Source organism: Ostrinia furnacalis, unplaced genomic scaffold, assembly GCF_004193835.3.
Source record: "Ostrinia furnacalis isolate ACB-3 unplaced genomic scaffold, ASM419383v2 OfSCF0682, whole genome shotgun sequence".
Taxonomy (NCBI): Eukaryota; Metazoa; Arthropoda; class Insecta; order Lepidoptera; family Crambidae; genus Ostrinia; species Ostrinia furnacalis.
The window spans coordinates 780,174-805,209 of record NW_021130921.1 but is presented as its reverse complement, the minus strand read 5'-3'; the positions used below and the strand labels follow the sequence as shown (position 1 = coordinate 805,209).

The 25,036-nt window shown below is 37.8% G+C and overlaps 1 protein-coding gene across 3 annotated transcripts in view; it reads right to left on the bottom strand.

Annotated features, from left to right (window-relative positions):
• Window positions 1-25,036, bottom strand: part of LOC114366751 (leucine zipper putative tumor suppressor 2 homolog) — a 127,506-nt gene that overhangs the window by 77,506 nt on the left and 24,964 nt on the right. The window lies entirely within an intron of this gene.

The window sequence follows — 25,036 nt, the reverse complement described above, 5'->3', positions numbered from 1 at the left end:
CTCATGGTAGGCACACTGATGTTAAGTCGGGATCAATGACTCCCACCCAACACAACAGCCTGTCAATGCGCAGGTTTACAGCGGAGAATCCAACACGTGAGACTGCATTATCAACACTATAGTGAGTTATGAAATGTTATAGCATTTATCTGTGATAAGCACGCCACTCATGCTCATGCCTTTATTTACCGTAACGTTAAGCAACAATAATATTCAGGGCAGTGAAATTATTTATGTATTTAACTGTCAGAAATGATCGAGGACCATAAATGACACAATGTCATTTAAGATTATGGATGCGAATGTAAAACTCTCATTATGTAACGTATCAAGTAACGTTATTGACCAAGGGAACGCAGGTATTTTTGGAGAACTGAATACCAAAGAAAAACGAAATGATTTTAGACACTATTTGGCAGACAACTAAATGTTTGATTTTTAAAAATAAGCATGTAGATAGAACGCAATTTTGTTGCTAACTGACACTTAATTAAGGCTGGGTTGCACCATCTTACTTTAACTGTGCTGTGACCTGTGACAAACGTCAAAATCTATCAAACTCCATACAAAAAACACCGGTTATCGTTAGCGTTAAAGTTAGGTGGTGCACAAGATACTACAGCGTTTACCTTGATGTGCGTCAGTACTTGTAGCTTATAGCATTTAAAACGCGGTTAGTCAACAAAAATGTTTCGTAATTTCATTACGTGCATTCTTTAAAGGACAATTGTTCCTTGACGACAGCTTTAATGCCACTTTGGGCACTAAAATCTTTATTTGGAGGCACGACCCACTCAGATTGATATCGCCAAAGGATACTGGCGCTAAAATACATTTATACGATGTAATGTACCATAACATACTCCTACATATTTACTTGCATCTTGCATTACTTAATTCAGTTCAGGATTCTTCTTTTTGTGCAAATACATACTGTGCCTGAGGTATGGGAGCGGTACGGAATGATGTTTTTGAGACATCAAACGTCAGCGAGACTTCAGAAGTGCTTCAGTGGGTCTAGTCAAAATGCCATCGCAAACCAATAGGAAGTTTTCACTAATGTCAGTCGCCGCGTCACCAGTAATTCGATTCGATCGGAAAATGGCAGCCAAAATGCATATTGAACCATCAACGACGCGGCGATATAAAAGTTCATTCAAAATCGAATAAAAGTTAAAAAATGTCTATGACTTTGCGATTGTTTTTACTTTTTTTAGCTTTTTTTTAAATTAGTTTCTTCCTTCTTTCTGCTCTCTGTTTACGTCTATGCTTCGCTGTCAAATTAGCTGTCAAAACGACATCGCGATACGGATTTGTCAAAACAACCTTAGGGTGGGTTGCACCATCTTAGTTTAACTTTGACAAACGTCTAAAATCTGTCAAACTCAATACAAAAACACCGGTTAACGTCATAGTTACGGTCAAAGTTAGGTGGTGCAACTCACCCTATTGGTTTTCGATATAATCGAAGCTTATCACCGGGGTTTAAGTAATCGCAATGAAAATGGCGGGTGTTGCGATTCGATTCGATTTTGATTGAGTCTTAAATGCATGTTGGGTAAGCCTTTGTATGGGAAATTTCAATCCAGTCTTTCGATTATCGATAGGTAGGGCTTTGCGATTCGATTTTTTGCCGTTTGGCTAAGACTTTTTTGTTATCGACCTCTTTTGCGATTTGTTTATTTGTTTGCGACTGGTTTGCGATGGGTTTGCGATTTTAAAGTGCGTTTTGACTAGACCCACAGATTTGTATGCTCTGTCACGTCATAATATGTATGTCACCCGTCCCGTGCCGCTCCCTGTACATATCTACGAGTAGTCAGGGAACGAATTAAAGTTACAGCCTAAATCATGAAGTATGCACTAACAAGTTTAAAAATTAAAAATGGTTACAAAAATGTCATGTCACATAATAATTTTGTCCCACCAACGCGTTGAGACAAACATTTGGGAAATTGCAAGGAGAAGTGCCTCTACAAACTTGGCTGTACTGTCTACCGGTTTAACCAATCTCATGTCTTTGTCTCAACAATGTCATGACATTGCGGAAATGGATACAAATCTAACGACACATCGCATGTCAAAATCCATCAAGCTAGGTGTAGAAGGTCAAAACTAACGCACAANAAATTTGGCGAAAAGTAATTTGGCCAAACGGAAGGATACCCCTTTATTCCATAATAAGTTGTGAGTATAATTTAATTAGAATCATATTATAGAAGTTAAAATACTTCAATTTTATGTCAAAAAAGTTGCAAATGATATTTTATTTGTATTTGTTTCTAATTCCACCGCAAACGCTCTGCCGCGCCAGCGCGTGCGCTACTATCGCGATCGCTCGGCGCCACGGCGGACGACTCTAAATCACGCTTAGAAAGGGACACTTATCTGCTTCGCTAACAATAATGAGTAGGATCCTATGGGTCGGCTAATAAAAAACAATACAAAAAAATAAACAGGAAAGGAATGAGATATTGTTTGAAAAAAGGGTTGAAAAAGTTAAGGACACTTTTGATGAATAGCGGTCTAATGAGTTGGTACAGTCATTTGTAGAATCATAGTGACCAGTGTTTAAGACTGTGTTCTAAAGAATTACTTTTCCTTCAGCGCACCTCTGGTAGAGCAAAGGATCTAGGTAACTAAAAGCAAGAATAAACTAAAAGTCAGAAAAGTACAAACTAAGCCATTTACATCCACTTATTAATCAAAAGTTACACCCTAAGTAGTTGAACATTTCCATACTAAACGTCGCTTTAAAACAGGGTTCAATTATGTATAACTTTTTTTAATAAGGGGGAAGTGTGCGAAGAAGAATAATACCTATACAAATGCAATCACAAATTTTCCTATCTTCGTTTAGCTCACAATGTATTAGCTATTTAGCTCACAATGTATTAGCTATTTAGCTCACAATGTATTAGCTATTTAGCTCACAAAAAAGGTAGAGCAAAGAATATGGGAATATATTAACGAAAAAACGGTGTTAAATTCAAACTTTTTTGGCACAACCTTAACTCAAAGACGTATTAAATAGTGATGCCAATAACCAACCGTAAACACGTGCATGAAACTGCGGGGCTTCGCAAATTTGGAGCTCAGTTATGACTATTAAGCTTGTAGTGATTCCCGCAAGCCCGTACAAGTGCGAATGGTGTTTATTGTGGCCAATTAGCGGGAATATAATACGCTTAAGCATATTGCCCTTAATTCATTTAAGGACGTCGTTATTATCTGGATTGAGCATTTGAGTTAGCGCGTTTACTTTAACACTAGAAAGACCAAGGCAGTCAAATTGGCGGCAAAGCAATTTCATTGCTAAATATTTCACGAACTATGTTTTTGTTTCTTTTCATATTTTATGACTTTTCCTAATTTGCTATTGTTAAGCTAAATCTATATGAAAAAGAAAATAACAATATGTTGTATATGAGTTTCGATGACAAATACCTACTAAGACCGCGCACCGTCAATGTGACGGCATACATATAAAGGCGGCGATAAGAATAGTAAACAACGATTTCTTCAAACTAATGTGGGTACTTTTGTTTTTATTTATGTTGAATTGAATTCTGAGTAAGTTGTTACTGCCTAGCTTGTTAACATTTTACAGTAGACATTGGTTTCGTTCGGTGAGAAGTCGTGGTTATGTGGTTTCGAAACTAGTACAACCCTATTTCCAAAAGGGCCGAAACGTAACCACTGACAACTTTTTCACGTCTCTAAATTTGGCTAAAAAGCTAATGGTCGAAAAGACTAGGTAGTATTGTTGGAACAATGCGGCGTGCAAGAAGAGAAGTACCACCGATTTGTAGAGGTATTCGTACTATAAGATATGAAACTTTCATAATGAAAACCGAGACCGATATAACCCTTACTACCTATCAAGGAAAACCAGTAAAAATTGTTATTATTTTGAGTACTCTACACCCCAACGTAAGCATAGGTACTGATCAAAGAAACCTGCCTAAAACAGTTGAATTTTATAATGCAACTAAATTTGGTATAGATATCATCGATCAAATGGCACGCAAATACACGGTAAGAGCTGGAAGTCGGAGATGGATTGTTCACGTTTTTTTACAATATACTTGATTTAGCAGCTATAAACTCGTGGTTCTATATCAAAAAGTCACAGGAATAAAAATGTCTCGTCATGATTTTATCCTTCAAGTAGTGAGTGAACTACGTGAAGAGTATGTGTGAAAAAAATCCACTTCAACTGCGACTCGGAGACAATAAACTAATTCTGAAACAAGTGAACCATGTACTACAAACAATAAGAGGCGGCAATGTCAAATCAATAGTAATTGTAAAAAAAAATGAAACATGTGAAAACTGCACTATCTGTAAAAAAGCTGTTTGTGGAAAATGTACAAGAGTCTAAAAAAACTATTACTTGTTACAAATGTTACTAACTTTAATGCTAAATTGTTTACTTACTACTATGAAAAATAAATTTGTGTTATTTTTATTTAATTTTTTTTATTTAAAATCTGTTATAATTTCATAAGTATTTTCACTTAATCTCTAGTACCGTCAAATTGACCGCTGCGGTCTTTGAAGGTATAGCATGCAGCCCGGCCCTTCTAGTGTTAATTAAAAGTATTAAAAATTAGTATAAATTTAGTTTTTGCAATCAGGCTTTTAAAAAGCCTTTTACACGTTACATTCATACTCTACCATGCATATAAGCCTGTAAATAGTTACATTTTAGGCTACCGTGTTCAAAAGAAGCCAACCTACCTATTTAGTTAGCTAATGTATTCGCATTGATAAAATTTTGGTGTATTGTCATATACTTATCAGGTCCTGAAAAACGGAACGTAGACTACAGTATTTCCTAGTTAATTGAAATGGTAATTTTAGACTTTTGACAGATAAGGAATCTAACACCAATATAAAATAATTGCAGATTACAGGCTGTCGCAACTTAAAACTAAAGCCACATTCAGTAGACAGACAAAATAGATAAAATAGGTGTTTGGGAACACAAACATAGAAAATACAAGTGTTTGCATTAGCAAGGCTCGTCACGGCCGCGACGGTCATCGACCGGGGATATTGTCGTGTCAATTGATTTACAGTTAAACATGCAGAATCATACATAATCCATATTAAAATACGGAGCTGACGTCCGACTGACAAATTGTAACCTCATCCTTAAGCCCAATATCTATTTAATATAAACATGTTTTTATGCATTGAGTAGAAAACATAAACTAGTATCTAGGTATACCAATTAGAGACGCCTATTAGAATCAATCATCATCATCATCATCATCATTTTAGCCATAGGACGTCCACTGCTGAACATAAGCCTCCTCTAATGATTTCCACAATGGAAGGTTCACCTATGATCAATGGCGTTTAAAATTTTTTCCTATGGAATCGAAAGCTTATGCGCGTAGTTATGTAGCTTAAGTTGTAGCCTAACTTAACGTACCCTGCGGAGAAGGATTTTTAATCAGACAACAAATTGATTGCCTAAAATCTAACAAAAACAGGAACAAACACAATAAGTAAGTATGTGACTCTACAATTTTGTTAACCATTGGAATCGAAGCCAGAACCTTTGAATAACGGCGTTAATTCTGAATCCATAACGCGATAAGTATTATTTAGCCGTAAAAATCCATATTTAGACGATTCTCTTTACATGCATATCATACATACGGCTATATCGTTTTCATACACATGAAAACGATATAGCCGTATGTATATGAATGTGTGTTCTCGTCATAAAAATTCGTGACTTACAGTCACGCTGACCCGCCAGGTGGCGTGTCGAACGGGGACCGTTGTGGACAATAAAATCCAACGACACTCATGAGCTATACGGTAATGGGAATACATGATTTTGAAAACGAAATTCTTAATCTGTCTGTATTGTATTATTTGGCAACAAAAAGGGAAATATGTCATTGTCATCCTTATACATACTCAGAAATCAGCTCCTAGTCACAAATTCTGTCTCTGCAGATGTATTCTTCTTCTCATCATGTCAACAACAAACCTACACAGTGTCAGCTTAAAACTCTGATACAAGAGTGGCATTGTCAGCAGCATTCATTAAATCCTCCTGCGTGCAGTTGCTCAGGTACTCAGGGCACGACATCATGACGTGCCTCATCGATTGGGGAACAAAACCGCACCTGCAATCCATGTATGTGTTTAATCTCATCTCAGTAATTATTAGCACTAGATCAATGACTCATTGTATAAATTTATTAACAACTAACTGACATTCTTTATATGATTTCTTAAAGCTATTTTAGTAATCAAAATCCAACTAGCAATTTAGCAGCACTTAGTACGGACTCAAACAATCTGCGATGCGCAGGCGCTCATCTATTTGAGAGATATTGAGCAATAAACAAATGGTTCTGATACCTGTGTTCGCCGAGTTACCCCTATTTCTCCAGATGCAATCGCCATAACGAATGGCATTGCTCATGGCATCATTAATTGTTGTTATCATTTTTACGAAGAGGAATGCTAGTCTGGACCACGCCTTTGAGGTCTAATTACGTATTGCCATTGCAAAAATAAAAGCAAGCATTATCTGACATGACCAGATATATTTTATTGCCTCTAATAGTTAATTTCCTACATATAAGTGGAGTTTACTTAAGTAAATAGAGCTGCAAAATGAATAAAATACAGCTGATAGCAATGGTAGAGCACTTAACCTAGATTTTACAAGACGTGACTGTATATTACTGAATTATGAAGGTACTAGTTTTAATCGTTCATTTTTAATGTTGCCTACCATTTCCATTGGTAATATGGACGGATAGTTCTGGAATATTAAAGCAACCAGAAGACGTAAATTAGAATTAAATAGCACTTAGGTGAGGTTTGGTCCATTTTACGCAACGTAACACCGAGGTGCGATATTTCGTAGACCAGATGTTAAGTCGGGATCAATGACTCCCACCCAACACAACAGCCTGTCAATGCGCAGGTTTACAGCCGAGAATCCAACACGTGAGACTGCATTATCAACACTATAGTGAAGTTGTGAAATGTTATAGCATTTATCTGTGATAAGCACGCCACTCATGCTCGCTCATGCCTTTACCGTAACGTTAAGCAACAATAATATTCAGGGCAGTGAAATTATTTATGTATGTATTAAACTGACAGAAATGATCGAGGACCATAAATGACACAATGTCATTTAAGATTATGGATGCGAATGTAAAACTTTCATTATGTAACGTATCAAGTAACGTTATTGACCAAGGGAACGCAGGTATTTTTGGATAACTGAATACTAAAGAAAAATTGTGTTTCAAACACTATTTGGCAGACAACTAAATGTTTGATTATAAAAATAAGCATGTAGATAGCACAACAATCTAGTTGCAAAATGACACTACTTAGTACTGCACAAGATGCCACAGCGTTTACCTTCATGTGCGTCAGTTCTTGTAGCTTACAGCATTTAAAACGCGGTTAGTCAACAAAAATGTTTCGTAATTTCATTACGTGTATTCTTTAAAGGACAATTGTTCCTTGACGACAGCTTTAATGCCACTTTGGGCACTAAAATCTTTATTTGGAGGCACGACCCACTCAGATTGATATCGCCAAAGGATACTGGCGCTAAAATACATTTATACGATGTAATGCACCGAAACATACTCCTACATGTTACTTGCATCTTGCATTACTTAATTCAGTTCAGGATTCTTCTTTTTGTGCAAATACTGTGCCTGCCTGCTGCCGGATGTCGTCTGTCCACCGTTTAGGCGGTCTACCCCGGCCGCGGGTGTTGTTGCGGGGTCTCCACTCCAGGGTCTTTCTGGCCCAGCGATCCTGGTTCATCCGTGCAATGTGCCCTGCCAGGCTGGAGTGAACTGAATGCGTGTGGCCAGGGCCAGGGACAGAAGTCGGTGGAGGGTTGAAGAGGAGGCCTACGTTCGAATGCGAACCCCCTAAAGGCTGTTATAGATAGATAGATAGATAGACTGTGCCTGAGGTATGGAAGCGACAAGCCAGGGTATTTTTGAGACGTCAAAAGTAAGCAAGACTTCAGAAGTGCTTTAGATTTGTATGCTCTGTCACGTCATAAGAATGTCACCCTTCCCGTGCCGCTCCCTGTATATCTATGAGTAGTCAGGGAACGAATTAAAGTTACAGCCTAAATCCTGAAGGATGCACTTACAAGTTTAAAAATTACAAATGGTTACAAAAACCATGTCTCATAATCTTTTTGTCCCACTAAAGCGTTGAGACGAACATTTGGTAATGTGCAAGAAGAAGGTGCCTCTACAAACTTGGCACTACTGTCTACCGGTTTAACCAATCTCATGTCTTTGTCTCAACAATGTCATGACATTGCGGAAATGGATACAAATCTAACGACACATCGCATGTCAGAATCCATCAAGCTAGGTGTAGAAGGTCAAAACTAACGCACAATATGCATAAATCCACCCACTAAAATTCGATTGATTATTAGTAGGTACTTCCTTCTCTAGTAAATTTTATTATTGCCCCATTTTTGATAAATATGGTACCTACAGCATTAAAGAAAATAAACTTATTAGTCCCAGTAATAGAAACTACTCGTAATAAAATAAAAGCTGAATTTACTTTACAAAGTACTTTAAGCCGAGCCTATATCTTCGAGAATTAATCGCGAAATCAGTTACTAATTTCGTTAAGTAAAGAAAATAATATTGGTCACTTACGCCTAGGCTTATCAGCCTCAATAAAACGGCTAGTTAATTAAAGATATAGTCGCAGATAACTATATCGGACCCAAACGGAACTCCACACAGCGCAACTATCACATAAGCAAATTCAGGTTGCAAAAATTACATAAGATAAACGTAATAGCTCGTTAAAAAGCATTTAGTTCAACCGGACACTATGGACGGTCATAGAGCTGCAGAAGGTTGGATTGCTGCAGGCTTTATTGCCCTCTTTGGTTTTATTTCTCTTTAGATATTTCGATACGAACTCATAAACATTATGTCATCCACACAAAGAGGGTTAATTTTTACTGCAATGAGCTGAAGTACCTAATGGCGGTAGGTAATCGCAAATCATATAATGACGTAAGAGAAGTGTTTATGTATAAATTGCGTTCTCTATAGCTATTGTAATACTTCTGTTGTTGTTCTACTTACTTTTGTTGTCCAATCAAGTAGACTCTTAAATATCAATATCAATATAGATTCATTGGATGTCTAATACATAGAGCAAATCAAGTAGCCCGAGGCTGCTTAAAGTCTAACTGACTGTGCTTATTACAATCCCCACGATAGAAGAAGAGGAACGACTGCAACTAGACCACAAATCCTTATACTTACCTCAGATCAATAGTAATTTATTTAAACGACCTCAAATGCTTTAGCGAAGATTATTTTCTTCAAACAAAACCACGTACTACAAGCTGTAATAAACTTCCTACACAGATCCCTGCAACATCAGTTTGAATCTATAGAAATGATAACCCGAAGCACGCCCGGCCCTTCCCATGACCCCAGTTGATTGGACCATACGGTCCTTTTTACAATGCAAACCATAAATCATCTGTGATCTCTTAAGATCGCTATTTACATCTTAAACGGTTCGTCTATCGAGCTGTACATCGGCTGAAAAGCGGTAGTTTGGTAGGGTTTCGCAGGCAATGCGCTTTTACGGTTTTTAGTTTTTCGCTTTGGAACCAGACCTATTTTGAGGTCGAGAATTAGTTTCCATAAGTAAATAACCAGTGGTCTAACTGCTATAGATAAAATAAATAGGGACTTTATATTATACAGCAATTTCCGAATATGTATGTATACCGTATTAACTTAGGGTAAGATAATAGTAAACACTTTTGCTCGAGATCAACTGCAGACCATTTGAGCAGAAGAAGCCATAAAACATCAAATTCAAATAAAAAGTCTGCAGAACACTGCCGTTCTTGTCCATCGTCCACTTGACTGGTTTCACGAGCATGGTTCTTTGTTTAACTGATCTAATGGGTTTTTAGTGTCGAGTGATTACACCCGATCATCAATCACAGTAATTTTACAAAGATTGATGTTGATTTGAAACGTTTAACACGAGTCGGGCCTCGTTAGTTTTACGGCAATCGTAAAAAGTAGTTATTTGTTTTGAGAAAATACGTTAAATTGAACTATTAGCCGTGCTATTAGTGAAGAAAGTTTTAAGCGGATTTTTCGTTTTACTTTCGTTTCTTTTGCTTTAAGCTCTTGTGGACTTAGCCAATAAATTGTCTCAAGATATTTACAGTATGCTACTTTCCTCAATGTTCGTTCCCTTTATTACAGTCCCTTGTTGTTTATTGTTGTTTGAGTACATAGTAAACCTTATAATCAATTTCGCCTTGAACTTACAGCCGAGAAGCAAATAGGAGGAAATGTGCAATCTTCAATCTCACTGACACACTAACCGGAAGATGCCTTGCGAAGATTGGAGAGATCGAAACAATCTAATGTGATCTAACGGATGCTGGGATTAGATGGGAGGGTGAAAGGTAAGGCTTCGATGTCACGCGGACCAGTAAGCAACATACAGGGCGTCCAAAAACAATGGATAACCTTGTAAGTATAGATAGGCCACACTATGGTCGCTCTCCATGTTGATCGATTGGTAGCGGCCTGCGTCCAGCGCTTCCCTGGCCCCTGCTACCTTTATGATGTTGTCGTCGCGCAGGCCGCTACCAATCGATCAACATGGAAAGCATTGGGGGAGGCCTATGTTCAGCAGTGGACGTCCTATGGCTGAAATGATGATGGTCTCTCTAATATGTAAGTTTGTGTTTGTTTTTGGGACACACTGTATACCTAGATTTCACAACACGTATAAAGTTTTCACAACGATTTTAAAACAATCAGCTATTTGGGCCAGCACGGTTCACAACAAAACGGTAATCAACAATTTTCCTATACTCATGGATACTCTACTCAAGGAGCAAATAAATCTTCAGACATCATCACTATGAATCTCCAACGATGATGAGATAATATTTGCCAAAAATTAACAAAATAAACAATGACACATGAATAACACATGATACAACACATGAATCAGCTTGATTCAAGCTAAATACTGTCGCATCTAATATAAATGTAATAAATGTTATTTTGCTCATTCCGACATGCTATCGACTGTACCTACATCAGAATATTTCACAAGGTTCATTCTTCATCGTTTAAAAGATAAACGTTCCTAATGCCGGCTCCGTTCCCGTGTGTTACACGCGGTTACACGCTGAATGGAGGCACGGCACGTGTGGCCGGCTGGTCTTTATTGATATTATTCCCGCGGTCCCGTTAGCAACGTGACTGAGGAAATGCATCAGGCAACGCTGTGTTTGCGCAGGTGCGCCACACAATTTCTTGCCAGTTTTTAGTGTAACGATTTTTAACGCGCGAGACATTAACTTTGCATGAATTTCAAGAAAACTAATGTTCGTAAATACATTTAGTACTGGAATAAATTACGTAAGATTATGGAAAATGGGAAACATAATTTTATTACTGGCTGTCAATTTATGATTAAGCTTGTTGTTTATTTTAAAAACCAAAGAAAAAGTTTTTAGTTTGTTCACAAGATATTTATTGCTACCTACGATTGATGTATCCGTAGATAAGTAAAGATTCAAACAAACTTTGGTTCTAAAGCTAAACCCTTCCCTTTTGCTNTGAAGTAGGTATGATCGCATCTCTATGGCGCCTCCGATATTTCGAGAACGAGCCTTCAGCGCATCTCGTTTATCTCGTCACGTCCGAGGATGCGTAGTGATGTACACCGGGTCAGGCGCAAACAACAGTGTTTACTCGGCCCTTTCTTTCGCCCACGCAGCACAGCTCCGTAATAAGCCCTGGAGGCATGGAACATTGGTGCACAGTAGATGTATACCTAGCTGTATTATGTACATAGGTTAGGACGAACATGATGCTCACTTGTTTATATTAACGGACTTTTAGGATGCATGCATTAGGGGTACCATTAGGGCACACTAGACGTAGCTATGTGGTCCGTAATAAACCCTGGAGGCATGGAACATTGGTGCACAGTAGATGTATAGCCACAGAATACTTATACTGGACGACGATAGTAATGCTCGCTTGTTATTATCAGCGGACTTTTTGGGATGCATGCATCAGGGGCAGCATTGGGGTACACTAGGGTAGCTATGTGGTTAAGAAGAACGTGATGCTCGCTTGTTTGGACTTAATACTTAGCTTGTTTTTTTTTCTTAACTAGATGGATATACACCGGCATTTCTTTGCAAGCACAGCTCCGTAATACACCCTGCAGGCATGAGGCATTGGTGCATAGTAGATGTATTGCTGTGGTATGTAAGTAGGTAAGGACGAAAGCGATGCTCACTTGTTTATGCCAGTGGAGTTTTTAGGAGGCATGCATCAGAAACAGCGTTGCTTGCAGCCTACGTATGTGGTAGCTATGTGTTTAGGAAGGATGAACGCGATGCACGCTTGTTTATATCAGCTTAGTTTTCAGGAGGCATGCATCGGAGGTAGAGTTGGGGCACACTAGTCGTAGCTATGTGGTACCTACTTGTTGAACTAGGACTAATTTCTATAACCTCTAAAGCCTTTTCCATTCTATTGGGTGTACCTAAAATTTCTATGAAGTCTTAGCCTAGAAGGTTCTAAATCAGTTTAGATTGAGGAATTTTACATACATACCTAAAATGATAGTAAGGGAAGTACGATGCAATGCGAAACGCATGCAAATTCTATGCAAATGATGTCTACGGTTCCAGACATAATAGCAAAACTTACTCCGACTCAAAGTCATATGATTCATAGGATATGAACAACCTTCTACTGTGAAATAAAAGTTTAATGAAGGTAAAAAAGACAATTAAATTCGTTACTTATAATTAGTAATCTGATACAAAAGTGCAGCCTCTTTAATTGGCACATTAAGTTGCACGTAAACTTCTTGCTCGTTTGTAATTCATACTGATGAAGCTGTGAATTCTTTTTTCCAAGAAATAAACGACTAAATAACTTAAGATAAAGATAACAATGTTCATAACAAATTACCCCTAAAGCAGGAAGTAAAACTAATGATTATAAATGTGGGAAGTCCAATCGCATTGAGGCCAGATGGGCTGATTGAAAAAATTGGATTTCACAAGTAACAAAGGAACGATGGGAACATGCAGATACCATCGTAATAAATATGTAGATGGGTAAAAGCTGTGGTTAGGAGTAGAGATTGCAAATATTCGATAGTTTTCTATTTCGAATATTCGAATATTTTTTCAGTGATATTCGAATATTATTCGAATATTCGAATACTTTAAAAAAAAATAAAAAGTACTTAAATTATCAATGTTTTATTGCTGGTTTTATTGCTTTAGGAACTATGTTTTAACTATTTAACAATATAGTTTTTAAAACAGTTATACAATTCTCATCATCATCATCATTTCAGCCATAGGAAGTCCACTGCTGAACATAGGCTTCTCCCAATGACTTCCATAACGACTGGTTGGCAGCGGCCTGTATCCAGCGCCTTCCCGCTACCTATATGAGGTCTTCGGTCCACCTTTGTGGGTGGACGTCTCACGCTGCGCTTTTTGGTATGTGGCCTCCACTTCAGAACCTTGCTGCCCCATTGGCCATCATTTCAGCGTACTATGTGATCTGCCTATTGCCACTTCAGCTTGCTAATCCGTCGGGCTATGTCAGCGACTTTAGTTCGTTTACGGATCTCCTCATTTCTGATTCAATCTCGTAAAGAAACACTGAGCATAGTCCTTCTCATAGCACGCTGTGCAATTTTGATCTTTTTTATAAAGCCTATTGTAAGAGGCCACGTTTANTCACGACACCCCCCGACTTTTGCATACCGAGCGCATACCGAGATTTGAATTTCGAAAGAAAGTTCTCGTTTCGTCTGTTTATATGAAGTTACAATACTGTATGATATTATTACCGTGTCTCTATGAAGATTTTGTTTCTTGAAAGTAGCCACTAGGGGCGCTGCACAATATGTCATACAATTAAATGTCATTTTTTTACGCAGTCGCTAGCGAGCAAAACTAACGTAAACTCATGGTACACTTATCAGAAAGCTGTGTTTTTCGAACTAGCACAATGCTCAGTCAATTACAATTAATAAGAAATAGTAATTTACTTGGCTCGGNTCAATGACTAGTTCTTTTAGTTGGTGATATGTATTTGATGCCTCCGACCACATTTGCAAACACTAAGTTGTCTTCGTTCTATCTTTTCTGTTTATTTTTTTAATATTCGAATATTCGAATACATGTTAATTTACTATTCGAATATTACATTTGGAATCTAAATTCGAATATTCGAATATTCGAATATTCGATTGCAACCCCTAGTTAGGAGTAGCATCGGTAGTTTGTTTTTGGGGTCCCATAAAGTGGTCTTCATTATTTTTTCTTTTTTACAATTCAATTCAACACGCTTTAAAATTTACCGTTTCATGAGTAAAGCTCAATATTTCTAGACTTTAGAATTAGATGTTCAGATCAGAAAGCTGTGTTTTTCGAACTAGCACAATGCTCAGTAATTTAGTATAGTAATTTACTTGGCTCGGAGTTTCCCTGCGTGATCGAATCAGAAATGAGGAGATCCGTAGGAGAACCAGAGTGACTGACATAGCCCGCAGAATCGCTAAAATCAAGTGGCAGTGGGCGGGGCACATAGCTCGAAGAGCTGATGGCCGCTGGGGCAGGAAAGTTCTTGAGTGGCGACCACGAGCTGGAAGACGTAGCGTGGGCAGGCCTCCCATTAGGTGGACCGACGATCTGGTGAAGGTCGCGGGAAGTACCTGGATGCAAGCGGCGCAGGACCGGTCTTTGTGGAAATCCTTGGGGGAGGCCTTTGTCCAGCAGTGGACGTCTTTCGGCTGAAACGAACGAACGAACGAGTAATTTACTTGGTACAAATAGATAGTAAATACCTACATGAATTTGTTTGCAATTTATTTGTTTTCTTAATGTGCATGGTACCACTGGTACCAGTTACTAGCTCGACTTAATCAATTGCTTTTAACAATTAAAAAAGTAATAAAAGAACTCTACAGAAATACCAAGTACGTAAAGCTTTAGATACTGGGTATTCAAAACCACCTATTAAGTAAGGTAAAGTAATATTAAGTAGCTAAGAACAGAGTACGGAACCGTCTACCCATACATTCTGTCCCACTTGCCGTCTCCCATTATTGTTTCAATGAACGTCGAACAGTCACGGGTCAATTCAGCTATTTAAATCATGCACCGAGATTTGTTCGCAATTGATGGCCGCTATCCAGCTCGGTTTACATTCTACCAGATTGATATGTCGGAATAATTTAGACGTAGGTAACTTGATAGCAAGCAAAGGTTTAACCCTGAGATTGATCTAAATAAAATAAACCAGCCTGTGATTGGTCTAATCTAAGGCTGAGTTGCATCATCTTAATTTAACTTTAACAAACGTCAAAAACTGTCAAAATCCATACAAAAAGCACCGGTTATTGTCATTATAAAGTATAAATAAATAAAAATAAATAAATTATTACGGTTAAAATAAGATGGTTCAACTGAGCCTTAATGAATTTCCACCAATGATTGGCCTAATGCCTAAGTTTGAATCGAGTTTTGTATTATAAAAAGCTTACCCTACATAACCCACTAACCGCCCCCGCGGCTGGTGGGTATACAAATCAATGTATATTCCTACAAGGTTGCACCATCTAACTTTAACAAACTTCAAAATTCTGTAAAACTCCAGACAAAAACACCGGTTAATGTTATAGTTATTACGGTAGTGCAACTCAGCCTTAGAAAATAATTTAGTAGGTAATATTTACTTGAATTTAGGGTTCAGATTCAACAAAAGTTCAATAAAACTTCTAACCTTTTCATAAAATCAATATACATTCTACTCTTCTTCCTTGTTAAATCTACTCATTAAATTAATAACGATGTAAGTATTAATAACTGTTATGGGTGTATCTGTTACATCTGAAAATAGGAAGTTAACGGCAACTAAAGTTAACTTTTTGTTTTTGTAACCATGAGAATCTACAAGTTATGAAGTAAAAGCCTATTAAAATTAATTGGCTACAAAAATCCCCGTAATATGTCTTAGGGTGTAGCCACACAACCTAGTATTTCAACACAAGCAATTTGTTTCAGCGTAGTTTCCTCATCCTTCAAGAAACGTACAACCGAATGGTTGTATCCCGAAAGTGACTCCGCGGTTAAAAGAAAGACTCTTGATTCAGAGCTTCTGGGTTCAATTCCCAGGTGCGACAGAAAAGGTGACAGAAATCATTTAAAAAAATCAGTGATCGAAGTGAACCTAGCGTTAAACTTTACTCGTAAGTAATCCAATGAGAAGCTTCAAATCTGCCGTCTTGAGGCAAGGCAATCGCCTTCAAACACTGCAATTTACAAACATACGATGCATTATAGATTTCCAGATAAATAACCGGTTGCGTAGACCTAGTAGAGTCACCATAGACCGCGTGTAACACGAAGTGGTAGGTAGTCTAGTATTATGTGGCCACAGCCTTACAGATAATGTTAACCTTAGCTAATAACAACTTATGTAACAGCTGTAACGCTCATTCCACATTCCTCATACAAAGCAAAGCCAGACGCGGCTGGGAAGTTCAAGTTTGCTTCCTTGAGCGTAGGTTATTATGGACACGCCGTTACTGGATACGACAAATGACTGAATTTTAAACTACCTTTTTAGGTAATACTGGGTTATAAATAATGTTAATGCTCAGTGTTCATCTTCTATACTGGATAAGTAAATATATTTTGGGGTATGCCTATGTTTAGCAGTGGACGACGGACGTCCCTTGGCTGAAATAACGACGATAGTAAGTGGAAGTAATTTTTACATACTAGAGGTAGAAATGAAAAGTTCGTGGATTATGTGTCCTTGGCTTGAAAACGATGCTCAAAAAACTAGATTACAAGTCTAAATTCAACATTCACAAAGCTGTTGTTGATACAACGACTAAAACAATACTAACAAATCATTAGTTTCGTGAACTTTGAACAAAATCTCTCATCAAAGAAAGGTGTCAAAATCCAATTACAGTTGTTGATGGACACCCGAGGAGTCCTTTCTAGCGTTTTAATTCCACCATCCACAGACAATGCGTATTGTTGACTTTTTATGCACCGGTGCATTGTGGACTTGACGTAATTCACACTAGGTTAGAGCCAGTCGTGGGACGAGTTAAGGCTCCCTTTGTGAAGTTGTCAAATTAACAGGTCTAAGGAAGTGTTGTAGATAATAGACTCTAAGTAAGTTGCATGGTGGATGGGAAAGAAAACTGGGATTGAATTGTAGTTTTTTTAATGGGAATAGGTAAAAGCTTTTTATTGTATTTACGATTTGTGGTAACAAAATTGAAAGAATTCAAAAGAGTTGGCTCTTTAGAGTTTCAAAACACCCAAGCCTTACTCTCAACATTTAAGTGACTTAAATTATAATCCCCCAGTCATTTTAGCTTCCTACACGTCATTGTCATAAAACGGAACCTTGCCAAAAATAGCATTCACAAACCAATTATGCTTATCGTGTAAACCATAACAATTTGTATGGAGTAGTTTCAAAGATTCACCCCTTTTCATTTCAATTTTTTTTCCATCTATTTCTGCATCTGATAAAATAACTAGACTAATAACCGCCCTGACGTCGATTGCAATAATTAAGTAGGATGTGACCAATTACAACAATCGCATGGTATTACAGAAACTAGCTGGCTGTGAATTACTACTAGCTTTTTATTTTATAGGCGTAAATAAATGTTGTACTGTTTGTACGTAACTGCTAATTGGATGAAGACTTGACGAGCCAACAAAAAGACGCTGGAATCTAGAATTATGAGTATTACCTGAAGGCACAATAGACAAGGGTGGTAGGAGGTTCAGAGGTAGAGTTTGGTAATATGATGAGTCTTCTTCTTCTTCTTTATTTTCCTGACCCTTTTCCATTTTATTTGGGGTTGGCCCTCCGTATTATGCATCTCCAGGCGACTGAGGTCCTGGCAGGGTAATCTTTATTGACTTGGGCCTCCTTGAGGTTCATAAACCTTACTACATCCATGTCGAATCACATGGGTCGTCTTCGTCCTCGGGGTTTCGACCTCTACAGCTTACGAGTAATAATAATAATAATAAATAATTTATACACTTTATTGCATACCAAAGATAAGAACAAAGAAAAGGACACACAAGGTACAACTAGGCGGTAATGTTACTAACGCCCGTATTCATAAACGATGCTTGCTTAAGTGAAGCAGCAAATCAAACAATGAGATCTTATGGTAATGTTTGTGAAAAGGGCGTAATTCTGCTCATTCTGCTCAGGGTTACTGCATTAATATGTATTGAATGTGTAATTGGACTTATGTGCTATATGTTTTTGAACTGGTTCATATGTGTCTGGCAAATCCTGGAAATTCAATTGTATCAAATGTAAAGATGTGACAAGCCAGTAACCGTTGTAGTAGTCAAAACCGAATGTAGAGTCAGAGAGTAAGTCAAGCCAACAAAGAGTGAAGTCACTGGATCCACACCCACTATGCCACACGAATGGCCTGTTTCTAAAGAATTGTCCATTGTTAGGGAGGATTTATATCTAGTTTTACTCCGTAAAGTCCAGTGCCTAAAAATGGCAAAACCCAATGTTTTCCTCTTGGAAGTATACCCTGGTTACCTAAATTATATTTCTTTGGTAAGTACTATAGTTAAGGCTTGTTGAAATCGTAAAATATAGGAATGAAATTGACATTACTGCTGTGGTACTGTTTGTTTGTCATTTTATTGTGTTCTATAACATTTATTGCAGTGTCTAAGAGTTATTTACTAGTATTGTAATTATGAGCAATTTCTACAGATACTGATGTAGAATTTATCTCCATTACACAAGCAAGCTTCTAAGAAATGCTAGAATGAACGAGAAACGGAACTTGACCACAAAAGCTCATTTCATACTTGAGATTGAATCGAGTTTCAAGCTTCGTTCTGCAATCCGGACCTAAGTCGCCGTCTGTCGTCAACCGAGTGGCGATTGGCATTCACTCTCTTCGCAAAGTGGGTGTATCTGTCAATACGAGTTGCGTATTTCCAATCTACAGCGTGCACTTGACCGCCCAGCCGTGGTCTCGCCCAACAATTAAATACTTTCGCCGTCCGTGATCGTGGCCTTCATTCGGCAGAGCCTAGGGCAAGCTCGCTCGTAAACTCATGCCAATGGCAGATAAACCTCGAATCTTAAAATAGTAACGACATTTGGGTCATTCATGCATCTGGTTTACAACCATAAAACACGGTATCTAAATGTTGCTTGACTAAAAGGGAAAAGTTATTGGTAGGCGAATCACCATAAAACAGGCATATTTTCTGTTACAATTACTGTAAGAGTTTATTCCAATAAATAATAACCTAAATGTGACCTTAAGAACAGCTTTATGTAAATAGAAATGACCCAGAAATAAAATAAAATATTCCTTAATTTTTAGGCGTCTTCGGTTTCAGGATTTACTTACGCATCTGACACTCGAAAGTCCTACTGGTACTGAGTTTTCTTCTCATTTATACAGTAAAGGGCGAAACTCCATACTGCCAGTGCCGACGTTTTAAAAATCGAACGCATGTTTTTTTTTACTTTCGCTGGTGGCATGCGCGTGACCCGCTTGCGGCCGGCCGGTGCGCCACAGCCCCCGGCGATGCTTTCTCGCGCTCGCAAGGTGCCATTGTTCGATTTGTCGCGATACATCGATTCGATATGTAAATGTAATCGAGGTAATCGATTATCAAGTGGATTAACAGTAAAGTTTGAACTTGAGGCGGATCTACAAAGTCTATTGAAATACTTTGTATAAGTATCTCTATTAGATATGAAACAAAATGATCTCTTAAAACTCTTGACGAAGAATTTATTCAAGATAAAAGACAGTAGAACTAGGTTACCTTAGATGTCGTTGTAAATGATATTCCATTAGAAAAGCTACTTCACTTGAAATGTATTTCAATCTAGTAGTTAATACCTACCCGTTGAAATCATGATGCACACAGCATTGCTGTACTTTCTTCGTATAACATGAAATGATGCCTGCCCCTATGATACCTAATCATAGGGAATTTGTCATGGTTGCCGGTGACATTCAGTCATGGGGGTGGGCTCCAGATAATGTTCGTTCTCATCACAGTAGTAATAGTTAGTAGTATTTGCCCTAGAAGGAATCGAACCCGTACGACCAAGTAACCACTACTGACGTTGTCCAAAACACAATCCCCCAGGGCAAGCGTCAAGTTATTATAATGCAGTTTGAATTTCACCAATTTCAGTAATCTTCTTTCGATCAAATTACAGGGTGCTCTAAAGGTCACAGCAACCATAACAAATTATAATGCTATGCAATACGATACAAAACGGTGTACCTTATGTTCAGTGCTGTCACAAATTTCCTCAATTATTTTGACCTTCCAAGCCTTTAGCTTAAGGTTCACAATCCGTTGGAAAGTTCCCTTAATAATGGCAGGTTGGACAGCTGGCGACCGTGCCAACACGTGATTTTACTAAGTGGAAGATTGAAGATCGATCAATGTTATTGAACATAGATGTAATCATACTGCCCTAAACCATAAACACAGAACTTGAAGAGTGCAAGTATTATTTAACGGTCACCGTTGATATAGGAGCAGGCTGTCCCAAAGGAGTCAAGACTGAGACTGAGATATAGTAAAGAGTTCGTTAGTTCGTTTGTTTCAGCCAAATGACGTCCACTGCTGGACAAAGGCCTCCCCCAAGGTTTTCCATAATGAACGGTCCTACGCTGCCCGCATCCAAAGATTAAAAGTAAAGAGTAAGTATCCCGTAAAGAGCATTAAGATTTAAAGAAAGGTCCTCCAAAAGTGACCTCAAAATTTCTTCTATTTTGATGAGTGGCATAGCTATCGGAGGGCTATGCTGACGGTGCTGTGCACTTTGACTCCTAAGCTTAGGGGGCCCTCGGACCCAAACTAGCAAACCTCATAATTTCTCCCACTATTCAACCTAAACAGTTTTGTAATGGCTCCAGGTTTTTTGCACCACTTTTGTTTATCTAGTATAGTCAGCTAGCCTAGCTGCTCTCAGTATTACTTCTCCTATAGTTAGGCTCTCTCTGCTCTTAGTGTTGCTTTTCCAAGACTTAGGCGTGCTATTGTAGGACAAGTTGTAGTCCGAAAGGCTTATCCGCCTGGTCGTTAGACAGTACAGATCAATCATATCGGAGTACCACGTGTGAACCGCGGCACCGACCACTTTCATTCGGCACAATGGGCGCGGGCGCAGCGCGCAGAGCAGTCGGTGTTCTTTTTAGGGTTCAGTTTTACATTTTTACTGTATGAATATATGTATTAAAGATAAGGATAAATGTACACTTCTCTTGATAGCAATCTCCTTTAATTTACATAAAATAAGATTGCTTTATGACATGATTAGCCTAAGACTCATTAATTCAGTTATACCAGTGTCATTCTAACTAGGTGACCTAGGTACTAAGATCGAATCTAGCATTTTTATGAACCTGCAGTAGTCTTACTTTTAAATTGGTCTTATAGTTTGCGGATTAAAATACTTGCGAAATTAAATCTTATCACAACATAGTACCAGAAGCACATTAATATCAACCAAGTTAGAACTGAGTGGTGGTACCATAGATAATTAAGAGATATTGTTAACAATTGGAACCCCGAAGGCCAAATGCAACTCGCGCTTGTCCATTTCTTTATAATACGCTTTCACTGCCCGATTGACGGTCGCATCCAGCGATACATGTTCATAACTGACCACCGCACAGACCTCATCTGCATAAGGCCCAATATTTCAACGAAATGGGATACGAAATACGTGACGACGTCGACGTATGTTTTTTGTCATGCAAGCTCTGTGTATATCCGTTTTGTAACTTTTTTTAGCTGTAGTAAAAATGATAAGAAAAAGTGTTACAGTAACTTTGTTTTCGATACTTACATATTCATCTCCATGAGTAGCAAGCAATAGATTTATATCTTTTTGTTTATTTTCTTTATCTTTAGTTTTGAAGCACACGGACTACGCCTTATAACTGACATTTAAGTTAACAAGAGCTCGATAACATTATTTTTAAATATGGTCTTCCCATTTAATACAACGAATAGCGAAAGCACAAAGCTTTATTGAAAGTTTTAAATGTCTTGCTGAGACTGAGCGATATACCGGAGCACTGTCATTTCACTTTGAACTTTACAATGTTAAATAACATTCGTTACTCATACAATTTGTAGTCAAAAACATCGGTTATATAACCATTGTTGTAAACAATTGATCTATTCACTATTCTAATTTTATTGCTTGCATTTACTTTCCTGTTTTGACAGCTAAGACATTGGACTTAATCTTGATATAGCTTTAGTTATAAGCACGAGCTTCGAAAGCTCGAAGTATTCGATGATGCATAATAACTTAGCTGCAATCTAAGTCGGCAATCGATGGCTGAAAATGGTGGTTTAATCATGCGGTACCTAATTAATAATGCATACTGGTTATGACCATAATTGAAGGATGTAGGCATAGCTATTTCTTGAATGAATAGAAAATACTTCACCACTAACTAGTGTAAAACTAAAGCTTCACCTATTAAGTCCCATCTAATCTTTGGCATAACTTTTCAATGTTCTAGGTATCAAGTTAAAAATCTTTAAAATGTTAATACAAGATCTTACGTTGACTTTTTTACGATTTTAAATACAAAATATTTTCTCAGATCAACAATTTTTTACCTCCTTTCTTCGTTTCACGGCAGTTTGTTTTCACTTAGTAAATCTTAACTTTGTAATAAGACTTAGATAACAACATGATCACAATCAATTATTATGACGAGGTGTAAATCTAAGATCGTCAACGTTAACCGCTACTCCACGCTGTTATCCGGCAATTTTACGCGATTCAATGCCGAGGCTCCGTGGTTTTCTCGGAGAGGCTACACACTGTATATCACATAGTATATAGTTAATGTTAAGTGTTAGTATCGGAAGTGTGCCGACAGGTTCGCGCCGCTTGGCCCACTTGTGGCCGACTGGACACTAGGGCTGCCTCATTAACTTTACCACATTTACTAAATCATAAATCAAACGTGCAACATCCCGTTTTAAGATTGCTTAGATTTTAGTACCTTATTTATTTACCCTTAAAACTGCATCCATAATTCATGACTTCCGTCACACGTCATAATAATAAATCATAGAAAGATCCAGATACAAATCACAGATAACACGAAAACGAAACATCCCGGAAATAGTGGTGGACCGAGGATGGTACCCTGCGGCAGCCCTGCTCCAACAGATGTTTTGCATTTGGTCGGTAACTGTTCGTAGCTGAAACTGTACTCGCCTCGTTAGCGACATTTATTTAATCCCGTACGTGTTCTGCGACACTTATCGGCCCCAAGATTAAATAAAGGGTGTGATTTCAATCGCATTAGTTTGCTAACACAAGTGCTATTTGCAGTTTACATCTATGATGTGAAGTAATTGGAGCTGTATTCTCGTTTGATACCGATATAATAATATACTAAGACGTTTTCTTTAAAGATTGACCGGGGAATCGGAGATTGGAATATTCTCAAGCATCGCCGTGGAAAGTTAATACTTAATAAAGAAGAACGGTCACGCCCCATACAAAAAAAACCCAGACCCGACAGAAACGAGACATACCTCAGTTTTTTTGTCATGTCTTATTTAGTTAAATTATATATTTCTTATATTCGAAATCTATGTATAACACCAAAATATTTCCCTTTGTTTTTGTTCAGGCGTTATACAAAAACTAATACAAAATGCCTATTGCAGCTGTAATAGACATTTAGTTACTTACAATTGGTAAATGTATGTAACTAAATGTCTATTACAGCTGCTATGGAATGTATCTAGGTGACCTGGAGATACAGCCGGGTTATACAGGGTGGAAACGATAAGTGATCTTCCTCGATTATTTCTAAACTATACAAGATATCGAAACACTAGTTACTGATTCTGAAAGTGCTTCACGAGCTCTTTCAAATGGTACCAATAATAGGGTACAGATTATGGAAGCTGGTAACATTGCATTTTTGGATTTTGTAATTTATTATTTTTTCCACCCTGTATAATCCGGCTGCATCTCCAGGTCACCTAGATACATACTAGAGCAACTGTAATAGACATTTAGGTACATACATTTACCAATTCTGGTGATAAATAGGCATTTTGTATTAGTTTTTGTATAACGCCTGAACAAAAACAAAGGGTAATATTTTGGTGTTATACATAGATTTCGAATATAAAAAATATTATAATTTAACTAATTAAGACATGACAAAAAAACTGAGGTATGTCTCGTTTCTGTCGGGCCTGGGTCACAGATGACCGTTCTTCTTTCTCATTATAAGAATTATTGAATCTAATTAATTTATTATTTAAAAAGATTTGCTTTTAATTACCGTAAGGAGGACTCGGCTAAAAAAATAACTTGTTGATTTCAAATTAGCTTTTAAATTCCTAAGCCTATAAATAACAAATCAGAACATTTGATCCGAGACCTTGACTTTAAATCTATCCTTGACACACAAAGAGATTGTTCCGAACTTCTAAGAACGCGATCGGCAAAGTCAGACGCCAGTCTGATTCCAAGAACCCTCGTTGACGGCACTCCGAAAGCCATCACTGAAATTGCCGTGCAAAAAGACACCATGCCTATTGAAATCTTTTTATAGAATGCTATAAATAGAAATACCAATTAAATGTAGAAATCTCGCAAAGCTGATGGTAGGGTGGATAGGAAAAAATAGACGGCTGTACAATGAGGAGCTGTTGAATGTTGGAATCAACGCATTGAAGGCACAAGGACGCGAGTGACAGCAGACTGCATGCGCGATTGTGCAGGGTTGACAATAACACCAGAGTGTGTCTAAGTAGTCAAGAAAATAACTAACACCAGAGTGTGTCTAAGTAGTCAAGAAAATAACTCCAATAGAACAAAATGTA